This window comes from Bidens hawaiensis, unplaced genomic scaffold (assembly GCF_021521415.1).
Source record: "Bidens hawaiensis isolate Kalapana, Puna unplaced genomic scaffold, B.hawaiensis_p1.1 tig00040537_1, whole genome shotgun sequence".
Classification (NCBI taxonomy): Eukaryota; Viridiplantae; Streptophyta; class Magnoliopsida; order Asterales; family Asteraceae; genus Bidens; species Bidens hawaiensis.
In genome coordinates, this window is record NW_027505663.1 from 40971 (window position 1) to 59404 (window position 18434).

General features: G+C 44.8%; 1 pseudogene; it reads right to left on the reverse strand.

The window, feature by feature from the left end:
• Nucleotides 1-16897: 16897 nt before the first annotated feature.
• Nucleotides 16898-18180, reverse strand: LOC143614575 (putative galacturonosyltransferase-like 10 pseudogene; annotated as a pseudogene).
• Nucleotides 18181-18434: the final 254 nt, after the last annotated feature.

Genomic DNA, 18434 nt, shown 5'->3' on the forward strand with positions numbered 1-18434 from the left:
GGTTAAGCGAAGTTATCCACAACTTCGCCTACCTCACAAGTTCGCTTATCAGTCAGGCGATGTTATGGACAGGCGAAGTTGACTTTAGGTGAAGTTAACGAGAAAAAAAAAAAAGAGTGTTTTGGAGTTTTCGTCTGTATGGCCAGGTGTACACGATTATTGTGAGACCGGAGATGTTGTTCCGTCAACGAGTGAAACTTGTTATCTCTGGGTCTTACGTGTGAACAAATACGTGTCAACTCTGGATATGGAGTTGAGTTTGTGAATGTGATATTGATTGAAACTGGATATTGACACATATTTGGGTGTTTGTGGGCAATGAAATAGTTGTTGTTCGAGGTTGACCTACTGAAGAAAGTCAAATTGAACTGAAGGTTTTCGTCATTACTGGATTGCGGTCAGAGCATATTATTTATGTTATTTTCAAGGCGTTCGAGAATTGGATCCTGAAACGTGATGCTTATTTATTAAAGTGAAAATTCTGGAACAAGTTGGATTTAATCGGGAATTAAAGTGTTTATGCTCTTGATCGTTATCCCTGGTGATTAAAGATGCTTCAGATTAATTAATGGTCATGTGTGTTAGATTCTGTCAAGGTGGTTTTGTGATGAAATTGATCACTTGATGTTGAGTAGTTGAAGATTAAACCTTATCGTATGCCGATGTGTTGGTGAAGTTGTGGAGGGAGCCCAACTTCACGTGTTGGTGAAGTCAGAAGGACTTCACGTGATTGGTTGAGATGATCAATTAGGCACGAAGATGCATGCATTTCAAAGACCTCAATCTATATTGTCGAAGAAGCTTACACTTAAGGGGAGATCTGATATGGAAGATGCTGGGTGATTGGTAGATTTGTGAAGCTACAAGACAGTTTCAGACACGGCTGGTTGAAGAGCAAACAGAAGATCATCAGTTAAGAGGGAGTCTGTTGGTGCATGTTTTGTAACAGATGATCTTTTGTGTTTGTTAGAATTGAGAGCAACGGTCAAAGGGGAGTCTGTTGATGCATGTTTTGTGACCGTCGCTATGCAATTCTGTTCAGTGTTGTGGAAGTACGAAGTTAGAGCAACTTCGCCATAGGCGAAGTTGTAACAACTTCTGCCATAGGCGAAGTTAGAACAACTTCGCCTACAGGCCCAAGCCCGCGAAGTTTATATATATATATATATGTGTGTGTCTTGTTTAGGTTTGTGTATCCAGAAAAGTTAGAGTTTTTGTGTTCAGTTTATTTGTCTAGAGAGAAACCGAGAGGGAAAGTCGTGCGGGACGACCCGAGGTAGAGCTTACCTCGGGTCGGCCGTCGTTTGTTTTCATGTTTGGTATGTAAGTGTCTCGGTTATTATATAAAAGATCTGCAGATGTGTTTATCCCATTCGTGTGTTTATTCGTGTGTTTGTTCATGTGTTTGTTTGTGTGTAATCGTGTTCTTAGTATTCCACACCATAAACGAGTCTAGGAGGATTCCGCACTCCTAGACCTCGTGCGGATCTTGTATGGGGTTGTTTTGAAAAATTTTAATATCAGCGAAGTTGTGTATAACTTCGCCTGCAATAGGCGAAGTTATCCATAACTTCGCCGGTACATCTGTGATCCTATATAAAGAAGTTTTTAGGTCAAACCTGTTCATTATTTCAAAAACCTCAGCGAACTTATTCTTTCCTGTCAACCGGCGAACTTATCGTATTATCGTTCGATTCAATCTGTGTTCATTCTTTCTCGATTTCATTGTCGATTAAAGGTCTGTAGGGTTTATAGTTTCATATAATCATTGTTTTTGAGGTTAATCATCGGTCGTTTCGACTCAATTATCGACCTCGTCTTTCGAACCTTAACACCCGATTTTCAAACTTACTTTCACGTGATAGTAAACTTATTAATCGTCCAAATCGACTCAAAATCTTGTGTTAACTGGCCGAAATCTTCAAAATTGTCCAAATCGATTCGATTGAACAGCCTTAACTGTCGCCGTTTCATATTCGGCAAAGTTACAGTTTAGGCGAAGTTATCCGTAACTTCGCCTGAGGTTTAACTTCGCCTGATAATACTTTTTGAAACAGTTTATGAGGCGATGTTGTGGTTAGGCGAAGTTCTCATTAACTTCGCCTGGACCTTTTTACTTAACAGTTAACAGACGAAGTTCAAGTTGAAGCGAAGTTTTTTCCCAACTTCTCCCCACCTTTAACTTCGCCTGTACAGAATAGATCACAACTTCGCTCATGGTAACAGGCGAACTTGTGATTTGCTTTGACGTTTATATAACTTAGCCTGTTTGTTGCAGATATGGCTGCTGTAGTTGGAGCAGGTGGTGCAGGCGGTGATGACGGAGGTGATAACCAAAGACAGTTCTTCCCGGGTCACATAATGTATTTAACATTAGACCCGGAGGCGAGCGGAGTTGATGATTTCCGCGAAATCATCACGTTTCTGTTACGCTCGCGTATATTCCACGCGATCACTACAACACTGCCGATATCCTTGCCCAACATTGAGGATTTTTGGCAGACCGTGGAATATGACTGTAGAGTCGAGCCCCCGGTGATGCGCGCAACAGTCAATAATCAGATTGTTCAGTTCTCTTCTTAACAAATCCGGGCGGCTTTACGGTTTGGAAATGAGACAAGGGATGACCCGACAGAGTTTGTGGCTCCTTTCCGTGATGGAGCGTTTTTGAGGATGGGATACTCTGGTCCCTTGGGGGATACGCAGAGAAGGAAAGGGTTTTTGCTTAACCAGTGGCGCTTTCTCATGCATGTCATGATTGTATGCATGTCAGGGAGAAAGGCTGGCACTGATGGCATGGGCGCGACCATGCAGTCAGCGATGACTGCTCTGACTTACAACAAGCGATACAGCTTTAGTCAGATGGTCTTCTATGAGATTGATCGTCAGAGAAGGGCGATGGCGCGTGAGAGATTCATCATGTATCCAAGATTCCTACAAATGATCTTGAATCATGTTGCTCCAACGCTACCTCAGCGCCGTCCGATCAGATACGTTGAAAGTGTGAATAAACGGATCTTCGCCCAATGTAGATCTTCGAGTGCGAGGAGCAAACCTGAGCTCCGTCCTCGCCATACTCCACTGTTTGGGTACTTAATCAACCCAGGGTATGTGCCTGCTCGTGGGGACGAGTTTCGGGACCCGGCACTACAATAGGCAGAAGCACCTCAAGTTATACCTGCTGCACCTGTTGTGTCACCGGAGGAGAACGTGGACCTTGATGCTGAGTTTGGAGGTCAAGGCTCCTTTGATATGGAACGGGTGGACCCTAGAGAGTATGTGCAAGTCTCGGTTGAGGGGGTGTCGACTGTGAATGTTACTAGGACAGCTGCTACGGTGGCTGGTTCTGATTCTGATGATGAAGTGGCTGAGGCAAGAAGGATTATGGTAACTCGAGAAAGACTACATGGGAAGAGAAAGAGAACTGATGATGACAGCGAGTCAGACTATGAGGAAGAGGTACAACAGTTAATACGCAGATCAAGAAGGGAACGGATATGTGCAGGTTCTGGAGCTGGTGAGAGCTCGAGGGTGGTACGTTTCACCCCACCCGCACTATCCAGTATGACAATGGTTCCCTCAACATTACAGGTTACAAGGCCAAGCGCTACGGATGTTCCCGTGGTGGCTACCTCATCTACATTTGGCCTCCCACCCACTACTTTCCAACTATCGGCTCCTGAGATTGTCTCGTTGCCGCCTCGAACTCTTACTCCAACGGAGGTCGTGGCACGCTTTATTGAGTCGACTGTTGTGGCCACTGCAGGGTTATCGGTGACAATACCACCTGCGGTTACGTCTATTTCTACTTCTGAGGTCCCGGTGACATCGGAAATCCCTCCTCAGTACACTCAAGATATATCACATATGAGGTTCGATTTCGATGCAACCTTATCAGACTCTGAACGAATAGCAACACTTGAACGGGTCGTGGCAGAACAATCAAGGATAAATCTTATCCAGACCCAGGCTTTTCAACGCCTAGTTGCAGAGAATCAGATGCAGTCGTCCCTGCTGGTAGAACATGGAAAAATCATAGATGCTCTGAAGGAGTTCTTGGCATCTCAGGGGGAGACGAGCTGTAAAGGCGATGAGTTGAGGACCAAGAGACGAAATGATAGAGACGATGATCCCAATGCGTCGAAAGATGCAGGTGGTGAGTTTCCAAGAACTGATCAAGCTCTTGGAACTTCCACAACTCAGGGGGATTCGACAACTGCAGCTGGTGATGAAGATGTGGTGGTAGTGGACGTAGATGAGATGGATGATGAGTTCGTTGGTGATGATGATGTACTACCGAGTGATGAGATAGAGAAGATTGGTGAAGAGATAGTTATTGATATTGAGATTGAAGAGGGAGAGATAGTAGAGGAGAATGTGGAGCATGAGATACCAGAAGTAGATAAGGCAGATATGAGTCAACAGATTGGAAGTGATGAGACGGAATGGGAAGAGCAGCCTAGATGGAAAGAAGGCTACGCTCAGTGGTTCGTCAAAACGAAAAAACCGGCGGTCCCTACTATGTTTAAGAAGACTTACAACATTAGAGGCTATGCTGAATCGAGAAAAGGGATTATTTGCTGGATATACGATGAGCAGTTGAGGCTCTTTGTTATTAAGAGGTATGATGGTGTTCAGTACTTCAAAAGACTTTTAAGATCGTTGAATACACTGCCAGAATGTGAAGTGAAAGACTTAGCCAGATTGGGATTGATAAACCGAAGTGATGATAATATGGCTAGAGTTATTGGGAAGATTGTTTGGAAGGAAAGTATAAAAGAGAAGAAGTTTGAGCTGTTGAAACCACAAAAGGGAAAACTTATCGAAGACAAAGATCGTGGATTGAGAGCAGGTGGTAAACCTTGGATGATTATGAAGTATAAGCCGATCCGGTGCCTTAAAGAAGTGCCGATGAAACAGATGCCCAAGGATGTGCTCAAAGATCTAAAGTGGTGGTATGTTGATTGTGAAACAGCTGAAGCAGTGATGGAAGACGAAGATGAACAAGAGCTGCTAAGAGTTTATGATCCGATGCATCTAGTGAACTTGTCGCAAGCTGATCTACAGGTGCTGAATGAGAAGAAAATCTTTTATATTCCTGCTTGGAAAGACGAAGCGAAGAAATATCAAAGAATTGTATCAGTTTGTGTACGCGAAGGAGTTCATGCTTGAAGATGAAGATGCAAGGTCGTTGAAGATTACAAGACACGTGTTTGAAGATAAAGAGTTGAAGCTACTGCCAAGGGGGAGTCTGTTGGTGCAAGATGTCAGTAGTTCAGTGTCAAGTGTCTGTAATCGTATTAGTTAGATTTATTTTTTGTATGTAAGCGAAGTTGCTAACAAGTTCGCTGATATGGGCGAACTTGTTAGACAAGCGAAGTTAGGGACAACTTTGCCTGAACATGCCAGGCGAAGTTGTCGTGTCTATATAAGCTGTTTAGGTTACGGATTATTAAAAATTCCAACGAATTCAGTTTATTATTCAGAGAACGAGTTAGAGAGAGTCTGTATTTGGTGATCTTTGTATCACGTGTTTACGGTTGCAATATAACGTGTTTGTGTTTATTGTAACGTGTTTAATCGTATCATCTTCTACGCTCGTAACGTCTTACGTAGGGATTCCGCACCTACGTAGAACGCGATATCTCGTGTAGATCCGGCTGGGAACCTACAGTCTTCGGTCCACGGCATGATGGGTGGCCAACAGCTGAGGGTGTCGCGATGATCACGGGTATTCCCCAGGTATGTATCGCATCTGTCTCATCTAAACCCAAACCAAAGATGGCTAAACCAACCATCACCGAGCCAGAAGAATGGGCCTTCAATGGCAAATACCCGGACCAGGCCGTTACCATTGGCCCAACAATCACTGATCCCACACGCACCTTGCTCAAACTCTTATTGCAAAAAAACGCTGACATCTTCGCGTGGACACTAGCTGACATGACTGGTGTACCCCGAAGTAAGGCGGAGCATAAGCTCAAATGTGACCCGGCTTTTACGCCGGTCATTCAAAAGCGTCGAGTAATGGGTGCGGAACAGGCTAACGCGTGTAAAACCCAAGTCAAGGAACTCCTTGACGCAGGCATCGTACGCGTTAGTAAATATCAAACATGGGTTGCAAATCCCGTCATGGTACCGAAATCTAACAAACAATGGCGCATGTGCATAGATTTTAAAGTCCTAAACAAATCATGCCCCAAGGATTGTTACCCGTTACCCGAAATTGACCTTAAGGTAGATTCGTTAGCACCGTTTCGCCTTAAATGCTTCCTTGATGCATATAAGGGATACCTTCAGATCCACATGGCCGTTGATGATCAGGACAAAACCGCATTTCGGACGCCCGATGGCACGTTTTGTTATCAAATGATGCCATTCGGACTTAAGAACGCCGGGTCCACATACCAACGCCTGATGGACAAGGAGTTCCATGCCCAAATTGGGAGGAACTTGGAAGTTTACATGGATGACTTGGTCATCAAAAGCCTTGAGCCAGAAGCGATGTTGAAAGACATCGAAGAAACTTTCAACACGCTCAGACGGATAAACATGAAGCTCAACCCGAGCAAGTGTTCTTTCGGGATGGAAGAAGGGAAGTTCTTAGGAGTCATCGTTACCAAAGATGGCTTCAGAGCGAACCCTAAAAAGATCGAAGCCATTATCAAAATGGAATCACCTACTACCATCAAACAGGCTCAGACACTGAATGGACGACTAGTCGCACTTAACCGCCTTTTGGCAAACCATGCGGATAGGTCGTTCCCATTCGTGTCAACATTGAGAAATTGCTTGAAGAAAACGCACTTCCGCTGGACACCAGAAGCGGAAGCAGCTTTTCAGGAGATTCGGTCACGCTTGATTGAACTCCCAACGCTCACAGCACCAGAGGCGGGGGAGGAATTAATTCTCTACCTTTCCGCCACAGACAGAGCAACCGGGGCAGTCCTACTAGTAGAACGAAAAGGCATCCAGATGCCTATTTACTATTTTAGTCGCATCTTGACAGACGTAGAAACCCGATACTCAACCCTGGAAAAATTAGTCTTAGCGCTTGTACAGGCTTCACGCAGGCTAAGACGATATTTCCAAGGTCACCCAATCACCATTCTCACCAACTTCAAACTTGCAAAAGTTCTAGGAAAACCCGAGTTGTCGGGACGCCTAGCTAAATGGGCAATTGAGTTGGGAGAATACGCAATAAAGTACAAGCCAAGACTAGCCATAAAAGGCCAGGTCTTGGCCGACTTTATTGCGGAAGTCCCCGCATCTCGGGAAACAGAGTGCCAGGAAGAGGCTCAACCCTCTCCAGCACAGGACATTGATGATGTCTGGCGACTCTATACTGATGGAGCAGCCAACAATGAGGGTTCAGGCGCAGGGTTAAAACTAACTAATCCAACAGGCCAAGAGTACACTTACGCTATTCGGCTGGATTTCCCAAGTACGAATAACGAAGCGGAGTACGAAGCATTCTTGGCCGGATTAAGAATTGCGCGTAAGATGGGGGTGAAAAACTTGGAAGCCCACGTGGATTCCATGTTAGTAGCCAACCAGATAAACGGGACGTACACGGCCGTGAACGACACAATGGCCCTGTACCTCGCACAAGCAAAAACCCTTATGCGCGATTTTAACGATTGCAAAGTTATGCACATCAAGCGAAGCGAAAACAAATCTGCGGATGCGTTAAGCAAGCTTGCATCGTTAGCCTTCACCCACTTGGGAAAGGATATCCGCGTTGAACTTCTTGGAGCACCATCAGTCCCGCACAAAGAAATTTGTGTCATCCAAACCGGCACGGAAACATGGATGACACCAATCATAAATTACCTTGCGGCGGGTATATTACCAGAATCGAAGACACAGGCAAGAAAGATACGCTGTAAATCACTGAACTATCAACTTGTTGATGACATACTTTACAGGCGTAATTTTCTTGGCCCACTACTCAGATGCGTTGACAACCAAGATGCCGACTACCTCCTAAGGGAAGTACACGAAGGCATCTGTGGAGTACACGCAGGTCCACGCGCAGTCGTAGCTAAGCTAAACAACGCGGGATACTATTGGCCGGGGATGCATACGGATGCGCTGGCCTACATCAGAAAATGTAGGTCCTGCCAACTATACGCACCCAACACGCATCGCCCGAAGAACGAACTTGTTCCAGTCACTTCTTCATGGCCATTTCAGAAGTGGGCCATCGATGTGACAGGCCCATTTCCCACAGCAGCAGGGAACGTTCAGTTCCTAGTGGTAGCCATCGACTACTTCACCAAGTGGATATAAGCAAAACCCTTAGCCCAAACAACCGCAAAACATATCAAAAAATTTATTTGGGAATTTATTATTTGTCGTTTTGGACTTCCACAGAATTCGGTGAGCGATAACGGCACCAACTTTGCTGACCAGAAGCTACAAAAGTGGCTGAAAGAACTTCAAATCACCCACACCTTTACCTCAGTGGCACACCCACAGGGTAATGGTGAGGTGGAAAGAGCAAACAAGAGCATCGTCGACAGCATAAAGAAAAGACTTTTGGAGCATAGATCCGGCTGGGTGGACGAAGTTTCACATGTCCTTTGGGCGAACAGAACGCTAAAAAAGGCAAGCACGGGCGGAACCCCGTTCAGCCTCACCTATGGCACTGAAGCCATGGTCCCGGTCGAAATTGGTCTACCCTCGCCAAGAGTCTTGACTCAACCAGAAGACAATGATGTGGAAAGACGGTTAGACCTTATGCTAACCGAAGAACGCAGAGACTTAGCAGCAGTGCGTGAAGAGAACTACAAGCGACAAATGCAAAAGTACTACAACACGCGGGTAAAGCTCTGCAACTTCAAGGTCGGAGACTACATACTGCGTAACAACGAGGCTTCAAACCAAGAGCGCCCAGGAAAGCTGGCCCCGGCCTGGGAAGGGCCATACGTTATTAAAGAAGTTTTGGGAAAGGGCGCATACTGGCTCGAAAGGCTCGATGGCACCCCCATCCCAAGAACATGGAATGGAGCTCAATTACGCAAATGTTACATGTAGATCAATTCCAAACCTGTAAAGAAAAGGCCTAGAGCCACTTCTAATGGAAATGATTCTCCTTTATCACATTGTGTTGATAGCCTTACCTTTATACTTATGAACTGACCACACTGATATGCCGGTATTCACCGCATAAATAAGTGTGGAAAGAAGTAAGTCATTGCGTGTGTAAGGCGGCACAACCCGCATAAACACAGAAACAGTAAATATTTCTAATGGGAAGATGAGGAAAACCTTCACGCATGTTAGATATAGGTAAAGTTTGGCTATCCTGCTAAGTGAAAGTGACGGTCTTACCCACACAATCATGATAGAGGAAGCAGAACATTAACCTATTATCTAACACGCGTCGAAAGGTTAACTTATTCAAAACACTTAGAAAATTGCTAAGTTAAACTAAAATATGCATGAGCAAAACATATAATGTTTACAAGGCAAGGCGTTAACAAAACATTTATATTCCATAAAAATTCAAACATTACAAGAATGGCTAGGTATCTACCCGCCTACAAAAATACAAATCTATTCTAACGGTTGGAAGGGATCTCAAGGTTCAAGTTTCAGAACCACTCCCTCCAAACCCACTCGAACCCGCACCATCAGTTGTCGGCGGCGGTTCGAGGATAGCCTTGAGAACAGAAAGCCCGTCAGCAGCAGTAGCAATTTCGTTCACCCTCTCTACAACCGGATGCTGGAAGACAGTATACCGGTTCACAGCCTGGTCGTAGGCGGCTTCAGTGTCTACATAGTGTAAAGGAAAGTTGGAAGGCGGGACGCCCTTCTCAGCAAATCCTAGACCAAGCAGGAAACCAGCTTTCTCCCCATCCTCATGAGAAGCGTTGAGGGCTGCACTCATGGCATCGTCATAAGATGTGTTCGCGAAAATCCGATGCACAACCTACAAAAAAAAAAGAAATATATAAAAAACTTTTCTAAGTATAAAGAAAAGCGTAAAGAAATTATGGAGCTACGCGTACCTGCGGCAACGCTTCTCGTAGAAGCCACTCCTTAGTGATCAGAGCTTCTTGGAGGGTAGCTTGAGCTTGATCGCGGGCACGTTCGGCTTCATTTTTGTTGAGGTTGGCAAGCAACACATCCTTAGCAGCAGCCTCTTCGACGCCCCTAAGCTTGCGCTCAGTGCGATCAAGCAAACCCTTCTGATCCAGGAGCTCTTGCAGCTTCTTGGCGTCTTCTAAGTCCAAAGCATCATGAGCCTGCTGAAGCTTCTCTAGTCTGGCTTTAAGCTCCTCATTCTCGGCGCGCAGAGGCTCAGCACTGGCTTCAGCTTTGGTGGCCCTCTCGGTCGCGTTACGAGCAGTTTCCTTAGCCAACCTAAGCTGTTCGTTAACAGCTTGGGTAGCCTTGGAACGGGCCTCATGCCTGGCCTGAATCTCAACCTCCAGGTCCTTGAAGGCCATCTCCTTCTCCGCTGCGGTGGCAGCGAGTCTCTTGTTCTCCTCCCGCAATGCTCGCGCCTGAGCCACTTCCAGACTACGCGCCGTCTTTAACTTGTCGTTTTCAAGACAGAGTAGCTCGACGCGTGGCTGCATCCGTGCAAGGAGGATTCGGAGCTCATTGGACAGCCTACCCTCCTGGTAGCTGGCCATTGCCTCCCCCAACGCACCGTTTGGGGCGGCATGACGCGCCCACTCGACGCAGTCCGCAGCCGTTCGGAGGGTCGTTCCCCGGCGGATATTCCACCGTGGAGCGTACACCTCATTGGAATCCGAAACTGCAAAAACAAAAAACAGTTAGGAAAAAATGACAAAAATGGATAATATGCCAAAATAACCCTACGCACCTGTAGGGTCGATAACAGGCCGGTAACCGCCAAACCCATCACCCGAACCTAAGGGATATCCATCCAAGAGGTTAAGGAGATGGGAAGGAGGCAAAGATTGGCTAGAAGTCTCAACCCCGAACATACCTGAAGAACCGGCCATCGACGAGGTAGTCGCTGGCGCCGGAGGAGGCATGGTAGAAGCCACCGTGGTAGAGACCATCGGAGGTGAACTCATTGGAGATGAACTCACAACCGTGGTCGCTGCTGCGGAGCTTGCAGAAAAAATCACCACCGGCTCAGTGAAGGATGCGGTAAAAATGGCACTGACGGCCGGCGGAGATGACGTCACAACTGGAACAGTTGACTCAAAGGTATGAGCAACTGAACCAGCACCGGAAGCAGGCGCAGCCGCCTGGGTCATCGCCTCGGATAGGTTGACCAAACCTATCGTCGTGGGTCTGGAACTGCTTCCTCCCGCACCGCTCCGGAATGCGGATACGTCCACTCCTGCGTGAAGACAACAAAAGATTAAAAACAATGGTGGAAAGGAATGCGGAAAAGATGAACAAAAAATATATACTTACTGGCTTTCTTGATCCTGAAAGACCTAACAGGCGGAGATAGACCTGATGGGACCGGCCTCTTCACGCCAGTCTCTGTCGCAACGTTTGGTGGCTCGGAAGCGACAGTTGTCTCAACCTCTGAGACAATAGTCTCGCCACCACCACCAAGGTCCCCCGCCGCCTCCTCACTTTCGGTCTTGGAATCAGACTGATTCCCCAGGTCGACGACAGAGGTAACCTTCGCCTTGCCCTTCCCACCAGCAGCCTTCTTCTTCTTCGCAAAGAAGGGCCCATCTGCGGATTCCTCATCAGAAGATGACAAAATCAGAGGAATTCCAGCAGAAGTTTGAGCATGAAGGGGACGAGGATTGAAGAACTTATTACCTGGCCGAGTGGCGCTTAGGATCTCGTGACCTGCCGGATAGACTTCAACGAACCTATCCGCAGTTTGCTCCAAGATGGGCAACTCGTTCTCGTCAAGATCACGAGTACCCAACCGTGCAGGACCACCAGTCTCCCGCGGATACAGGAGCGATTGCAAGTCCTTCCCCTTTGAAATAAGAAAAGACAAGTGTTAGTAGAAAAACCCTAAAACAACACAAAAAATGGAGCATACCGTAAGGAATAGAGCTCAAACCGTATTCGAGGACGATGGGTATTTGCGGCATCCCAGACCCGGCATCCTTCCACACACGGCTCATGCCGAGCATCACCATCCCAGACTCCGCAAAGCGGTAAACTGGAGTCTGGATCTGGGAGATCTTGGCGAACCATTCCGCCTCCTGGTAATTGGAGGCGTGAAAGTTAGGGAGCGCCCTCCCGTTCTTGAACGTCATCGCGATGGGGACGACTCGAGCGGAGAGGTAGAAAAACTCCCGCTTCCAAGACTGAAGACTGCGCTCGGTAGCGCAGATCTTCAAACCCTTGATCCGAGTGACCAAGGTATACCAGCCCTGGATGCACCTCCAGGAATAGAAGGTCATCAGGCGGTCGATGCGGGGCTCGATGCCCAGAATATGGCACACCCATTCAAAATGGCGAACCTTAGCGATCGCCATCGGGTGCACCTCCGTCAAGTGTACACCGTGTTTCTCCAAAACACGGTATACAAACTTCGTTAATGGGAATCTGAGATTCCCATATATGAAGAATGATGCATAAACCCCTATCTTGCCCTTAGGGGCATCATACACCGTCTGGTGGGGCTCTGGAAACTCAGGCTCGTAAGGCTCGAGCATGAACTTCTTGACGATATAGTGATACAAATCGACAAAAAGAGTACACTGGCACTCGCCAGCAGTACTCTTATCGTCCTTATCAGACGTAGACGTCGGGTTCTCGAGATATACATCGGACTCCTCGACAGTAACCTCGGGATCATGAGTAGAAGACATCTTTTAGGTATGAAAGAGAACGATTTCAGGAGAATGCTCGAAGGAAAAGTTAAGAGTATTCGCCGGAAATTGCTTAGAAGAAGAAGAGTGAAGTGAAGGTATGAATTGAGATGCACCCTCTCCCCCCTTTATATACTCATCGCAATGAATGCGATGAATTTAATGCTGAGGAGAGAGAAAGCGCAGGTGCAATGAAACGGCGACACGTGGAAAAAGCAAGCTGGAAACAGCTGTCAAAAGGACGCGTGCCGTAAAACCCGCGCTCACGCGCCTGAAAACTCGCACCCACGCGCCTGAAAAAGCGTCTGGAATGACCATATACTGTCACGTCGTCATAACTTCCTGCACGTCCTGAAACCGTCAGAAGACGCTAACGTCCCTTCAGCCGTTTGGACTGTCCTTATCCTTTCACCACCTCTTCGAATTTCAGAGATTCAAAAAGATTCAAAAATAAGAGGGAATATACCCCCTTACCTTGGAAAATAAGAAACCATAAGACAAGTGCGGGTACAGTGTCAAGGAGAAACCCTTCACATACTTAGCACTTGCAGGGAATTGAAGCCAAGATACCTTGGAAAACAAGGAACAGTAAGACAAGTGCGGGTACAGTGTCAAGGCGAAACCCTTCACATACTTAGCACTTGCAGGGAATTGAAACCAAGAAGGATCTTATGGGCCATGCTTGCGGAAAGAGAAATAACACCTCCGCATGGCGGGAACGTTGAGAACTAGATTGTTTGAAGCTTCAAGGTGGAATTGGTGGTTTAACATAACTGATCATTATGTCTAAAACTACCAAAACCTCGTGAAGAATCTATACAAGTGAAACTCAACGCTCCCAACTTGCGAAGAGGTTACACACCTACCCGCATCATAACCAAAGATCAGGCAGAAAAGTCGGGAATTTCTGCAAGTGACATTAGGAAAACTGCGGGAAGAATCCCCGCGGAAAACCTTAGAAAACAAAAACCCCTCTTTAAAACCCCTTGCTTAAAGTCCAAAAGTTCACCTCATTAACAATTCATGAGAAGAACAATGGACTGGGGAACTTGAAGAGGTAGGTCCCCGCAAAGCCCAGTTGGACCCGCAAGACACACCTTGAAGAGGTACGTCTGCGCAAAGACCAACTGGTTCCGCAGGACCCACCATGCTCAGAGATGAAGACCTTACACGCAGTAAGCCAGCTGTTCCCGCAGGAAAGCCTCCCTTGGTACAGTACCCTGCCTGTTCCCGCAGCTATGGGTACAAGCCAAGAAGGAAGGCTACCCGCACCAACAGTAAGGCTACACGCATAAGGCACTAACTCTTATACTTCAGTAATGTCACCTGAAGGAATGAGCAGGGCGGGAATATTCCCGCCCAAAAGAGCTAGTCCGTACGCTTCTGGAAGATCTTTTGTACTATACCTGCCAAGATATGGACAAAATAGACAAGATCTGACCAGAGCAGCCCATGAATCAATCACAGGGTGACAGCTCACCGACAATAGTACGAGGAGGAGCACGCTCCAGTACAAAATGTCACTATCAGCCGCTGCCTACCCACCAACTCCCATCGTGGCACGTACATAGCCCGTAGTTGGTGGAAAAGGAATATTATACAGCTGACCGTACCTGCTTGGAAACCTACCTTCGGCTATAAATACTCCAACACCTTGGAACGGTATCATCATCTTATCTTCTCTAGCTATTTCTCTCTATATACACTTATATTCAGAGCAATCTAGTCTGATTCTCACGCCGGAGGGTGGTCACAAGGAGGAACCCCCCCCCTCTCAGTGACGAGCTCACAGTGTCTGTTTTGCAGGTCGAGAAGAATAACCATCTTTGCCGGACCTAACCCTCGTGGGAAACATCTACTTAACCCTAAGATTACCCGTAATCTGCCGGTGTCATTTAGTGTTTCTTCAATACCCGAACCCGGGTATTTAGGAAACCCGATTTGTGCACCTCTACTCTCATAGTCTCATGTCTTTGATCTCTTTTCATCTATATCTTAAAAATTACGTTTTGTTATGGAAAATTACTATCATTTGAAATACCATATAAAAATATAACAAATAGTCTGAAAGGGATAAATGCTTAAACATTAAAAGTGGGTGATCTGGATAATTAAGAATGAGAAGAGATAATGATGTTGTTTGTACATATAATTAATAGAGTTAAAGTTTTCATTTTTGTCTAATTAAGAGTCTTGGTGAGCAAATAGAGTTTTTGTATGAATTAATGGTTTAGGGTTATTGTTTTCTATGTGTAGTTTTCGTTTTTAATTATATTGAAAAATCGTAGTGAGTTACCACAAAATTATCGGTGGTGTTCGTATTGCTCGATTTAGTAAGTCCAATCATATTTGTTTTGTTAAAAAGATTAAACCATCTTGATGTTATGGGTGTAAAGGTGCAATTTTTATTTCGATGCTAATTTTCAAAAGTGAATTTTTTTTTTCAAAACTTAAATCACCTTGTTTTTATTTTCTTCTCTCTCATTCTCAATTGACAAACTTAATTTTATGTATTTAGCTTGAAATTAGAGAAAGTGAGTGAAAGGAACACAAGAAAAAGAGTTAGGACTAATGAACAAAGTCGTTAGAGAATAGAGATTATATTTAAAGGATAACAATTTCAAAAATAAAACTGAGTAATTCACTAAGTCACTGGGTATAACTTATATTTGTAAATGAACATTAGACATATCAACTCAAACACACGATTTTAAATGTGTCTACCACCACACAAATAAGTATACAGGTCTTGTTCGGGTTAAAAAAATTGAAATGACACAATTAACACCTCTAGTTACGCACATATGTTTGGATCTATAAAAATGACTTTACTTTTGATTATTCAACCCAAACGGCTCATTTGAAGCTCAAGGTTGGGTTTAGGACGACGAAAAACAAATCCACAGTTCAGTTGAACATTTGTGATCTATTTTACTTCATTCTTTTGAGTTTCAAAATCAGTGTGGGATCTAAATGAAAAATCAAGGGTATTATAAAAAGTTTTGAACCAAAGGATATCCTAATATTTGCTAAGAATCCAATACATAAAATTGAAATACAAACATAATAAATTTTCTAAGTGTAACTTTTTTTTCAATCAAACATAACTCATTTAATTCCGTTACACGCCAACATCATATTCCAATCACCCGGTAACTATTTCTTCAATTAGACATAATTCATTTGATTCCGTTGCACGCCAGCATCATATTCCAATTAAGATTGATGATGACAGATATTAAATTCATACACATGGTCATGCCAAAAGTTAAGATGACCATGCCAGCTCATTTATACGCCTCTAGCGATTAAAACACTTGCTCTAACTCAATTGAACCAAGAAGTAATCAAATCAAAACAACTCATATATGACGATGACAGATGCAAAATCTAATTCATATGCTTCATATATACACACACGTATCACCTCGTACGTAAGTATAAGCGGTGTTGTCATAGATAAAGATAAACATATCAAGTATGCAACATTTGTCATGTAGTTAAAAACAATGTAAAGATAAACATATCAAGTATGCAACATTTGTCATGTAGTTAAAAACAATGTACTACAGGTGTATATGCTTTAAGCTATATCTAGATTCTAGTCAATAGCTTTGGACCACACATGTTGGCTTCTTGTGATCATCCAAACACAACATAAATGCGTACCATATGTTCTTTTACAACTTTCCACTTGATATTGACAACAAAGACAGCAAATTCCAACCTAGAGGTATCATTCATGTCGGCTTGTTTTGTATCTACCATTCATGTCGGCTTGGCTTTGTAGGTTTTACAGACCAAGCCGAATATAAATGTACCCTGAAACCACCTTCTTAAGGTACCATTCATGTTCGGCTTGACAAGTTAAACATGAGTACCTCCACGTACCTGAACCACATTCTTAAGGTACCATTCATGTTCAGCCTGGGTGAATGTTTGTAGGTTACACCTATACAATACAGTCCGAGCCGAACATGATCATACCTCCACTCGAACTACATTCTTAATTGTAACATAAAATTGTGTGTTTATACTCGTATTCATGTATCGATATACAAAACGAATCGCTATATGCAACAAAATAAATACAAAATATACAAAAAGAAAAAGAATAAATCAAATTACAAAAAGAAAAAGAATAAATCAAATTACAACAAACATAAACATAAATCCTAAACCACCACCACCACCACCACCACCATCACCATCACCTCAATTGTTGCTTAGAATGTCTATAAAGATCATAAGGCGCCCATAGCTCATCAACCGGACACGGACCACCCGCGTCAAGTCTCACCCACGGTTTCCCCTTCCCGCTCCAATGCAACAAACTAATCGGGCCCGGATGCAACGACCGACAACTGTGAACCCGATTATTCCCCCCAAGCCCATGCTGGTTCCACCGATGATCAATCGCCTCCACGTGACCACCAAACACCAATAAAAACGGCGGAAGCGAACCCAATTCGTATATCCTCTCCTCCTTCTGAACCCTCATCCATTTTTCAACCCGGTTAATATAATCTCCACTCCTCCATTTCACTAAATCCATCACCATCACACCCGTGTTAAAATAACACGCCTTTTTGTTTTTAAACACGCTCGATAAACCCGAATCGGACCAAAACTTATCGGTGAAGTATTTCGTAAAATTCGCGTGGCAATAAACCGGAGCTCCGATTGCGGTAGACCCGGTCAACGAAACGGACCATAGCTTCTGAATATCATCCACAACAATGATATCCGAATCCAGATAAATAACCCGGTTCACACTCGAATCAATAATATCCGCTAAATAAGTCCGCGCGTAATTCAATGGGTCTTCAAGCGCTTCACGGATCGACCCGGATATCAAATCCTTCACAATCCGATCATCGAACCGGTAAACCGTGAAACCCAGAAACGGAAAGACGGATTTGATGATTCCGGCGAGGTCTTCCGGCGAAGGTGACTTGAATTTCGATGCGATGAAATGGAAGTAGAGGTTTTCAGGGCATGAAGTGTGTTTGAGTATAGAGTGTACGGCAGCTACAGATCCTCTTAAATAGTTGAAATCAAGGGTCATTGCTACATGGGTTTTAACCCGATTGAAGCATTGATCGCCGTTGCGGTACTCCGGCGCTTCGATGTAACCGTTGACCGGCGTTTCAGGAACTGACCGGATCGCATTTGAGTGAAACAACAAAAAGGGTGTGATAATCAGCAACAAAGCAGCTGAAATGGGTTGGATTTGAACCATATCGTTGAAATTGTTTTTGGCCGGAGGTTCGCCGGCGGTGAAGACGGTGGCCGGAATGGTTATGAAGAAGAGAGAGAATGAGATATGTTTTGTTTGTGTATTTATTAAAGGGGGGAGAATTAGAAAGTGGAAACGCGTTTTGTGTGGAACGTGGAAGGTGTGAAGTGGGGATTGTTGAATAGTTTAAGGGGTGAATGGAAAATTGAAAAGTATAAAGTGAGAGAAGGTTCGAGTATATGGATGTCCATGTTACCACGTGCCTTGCTGTGGAAGTGTTTGTATTGTTTAAAGAACCAAATAGTTGTAAACAAGATAATGATTGGTACGTGAAGAGGTAGGTCCCCGCAAAGCCCAGTTAGACCCGCAAGACTCATCCTGAAGAGGTACGTCTGTGTAAAGACCAACTGGATCCG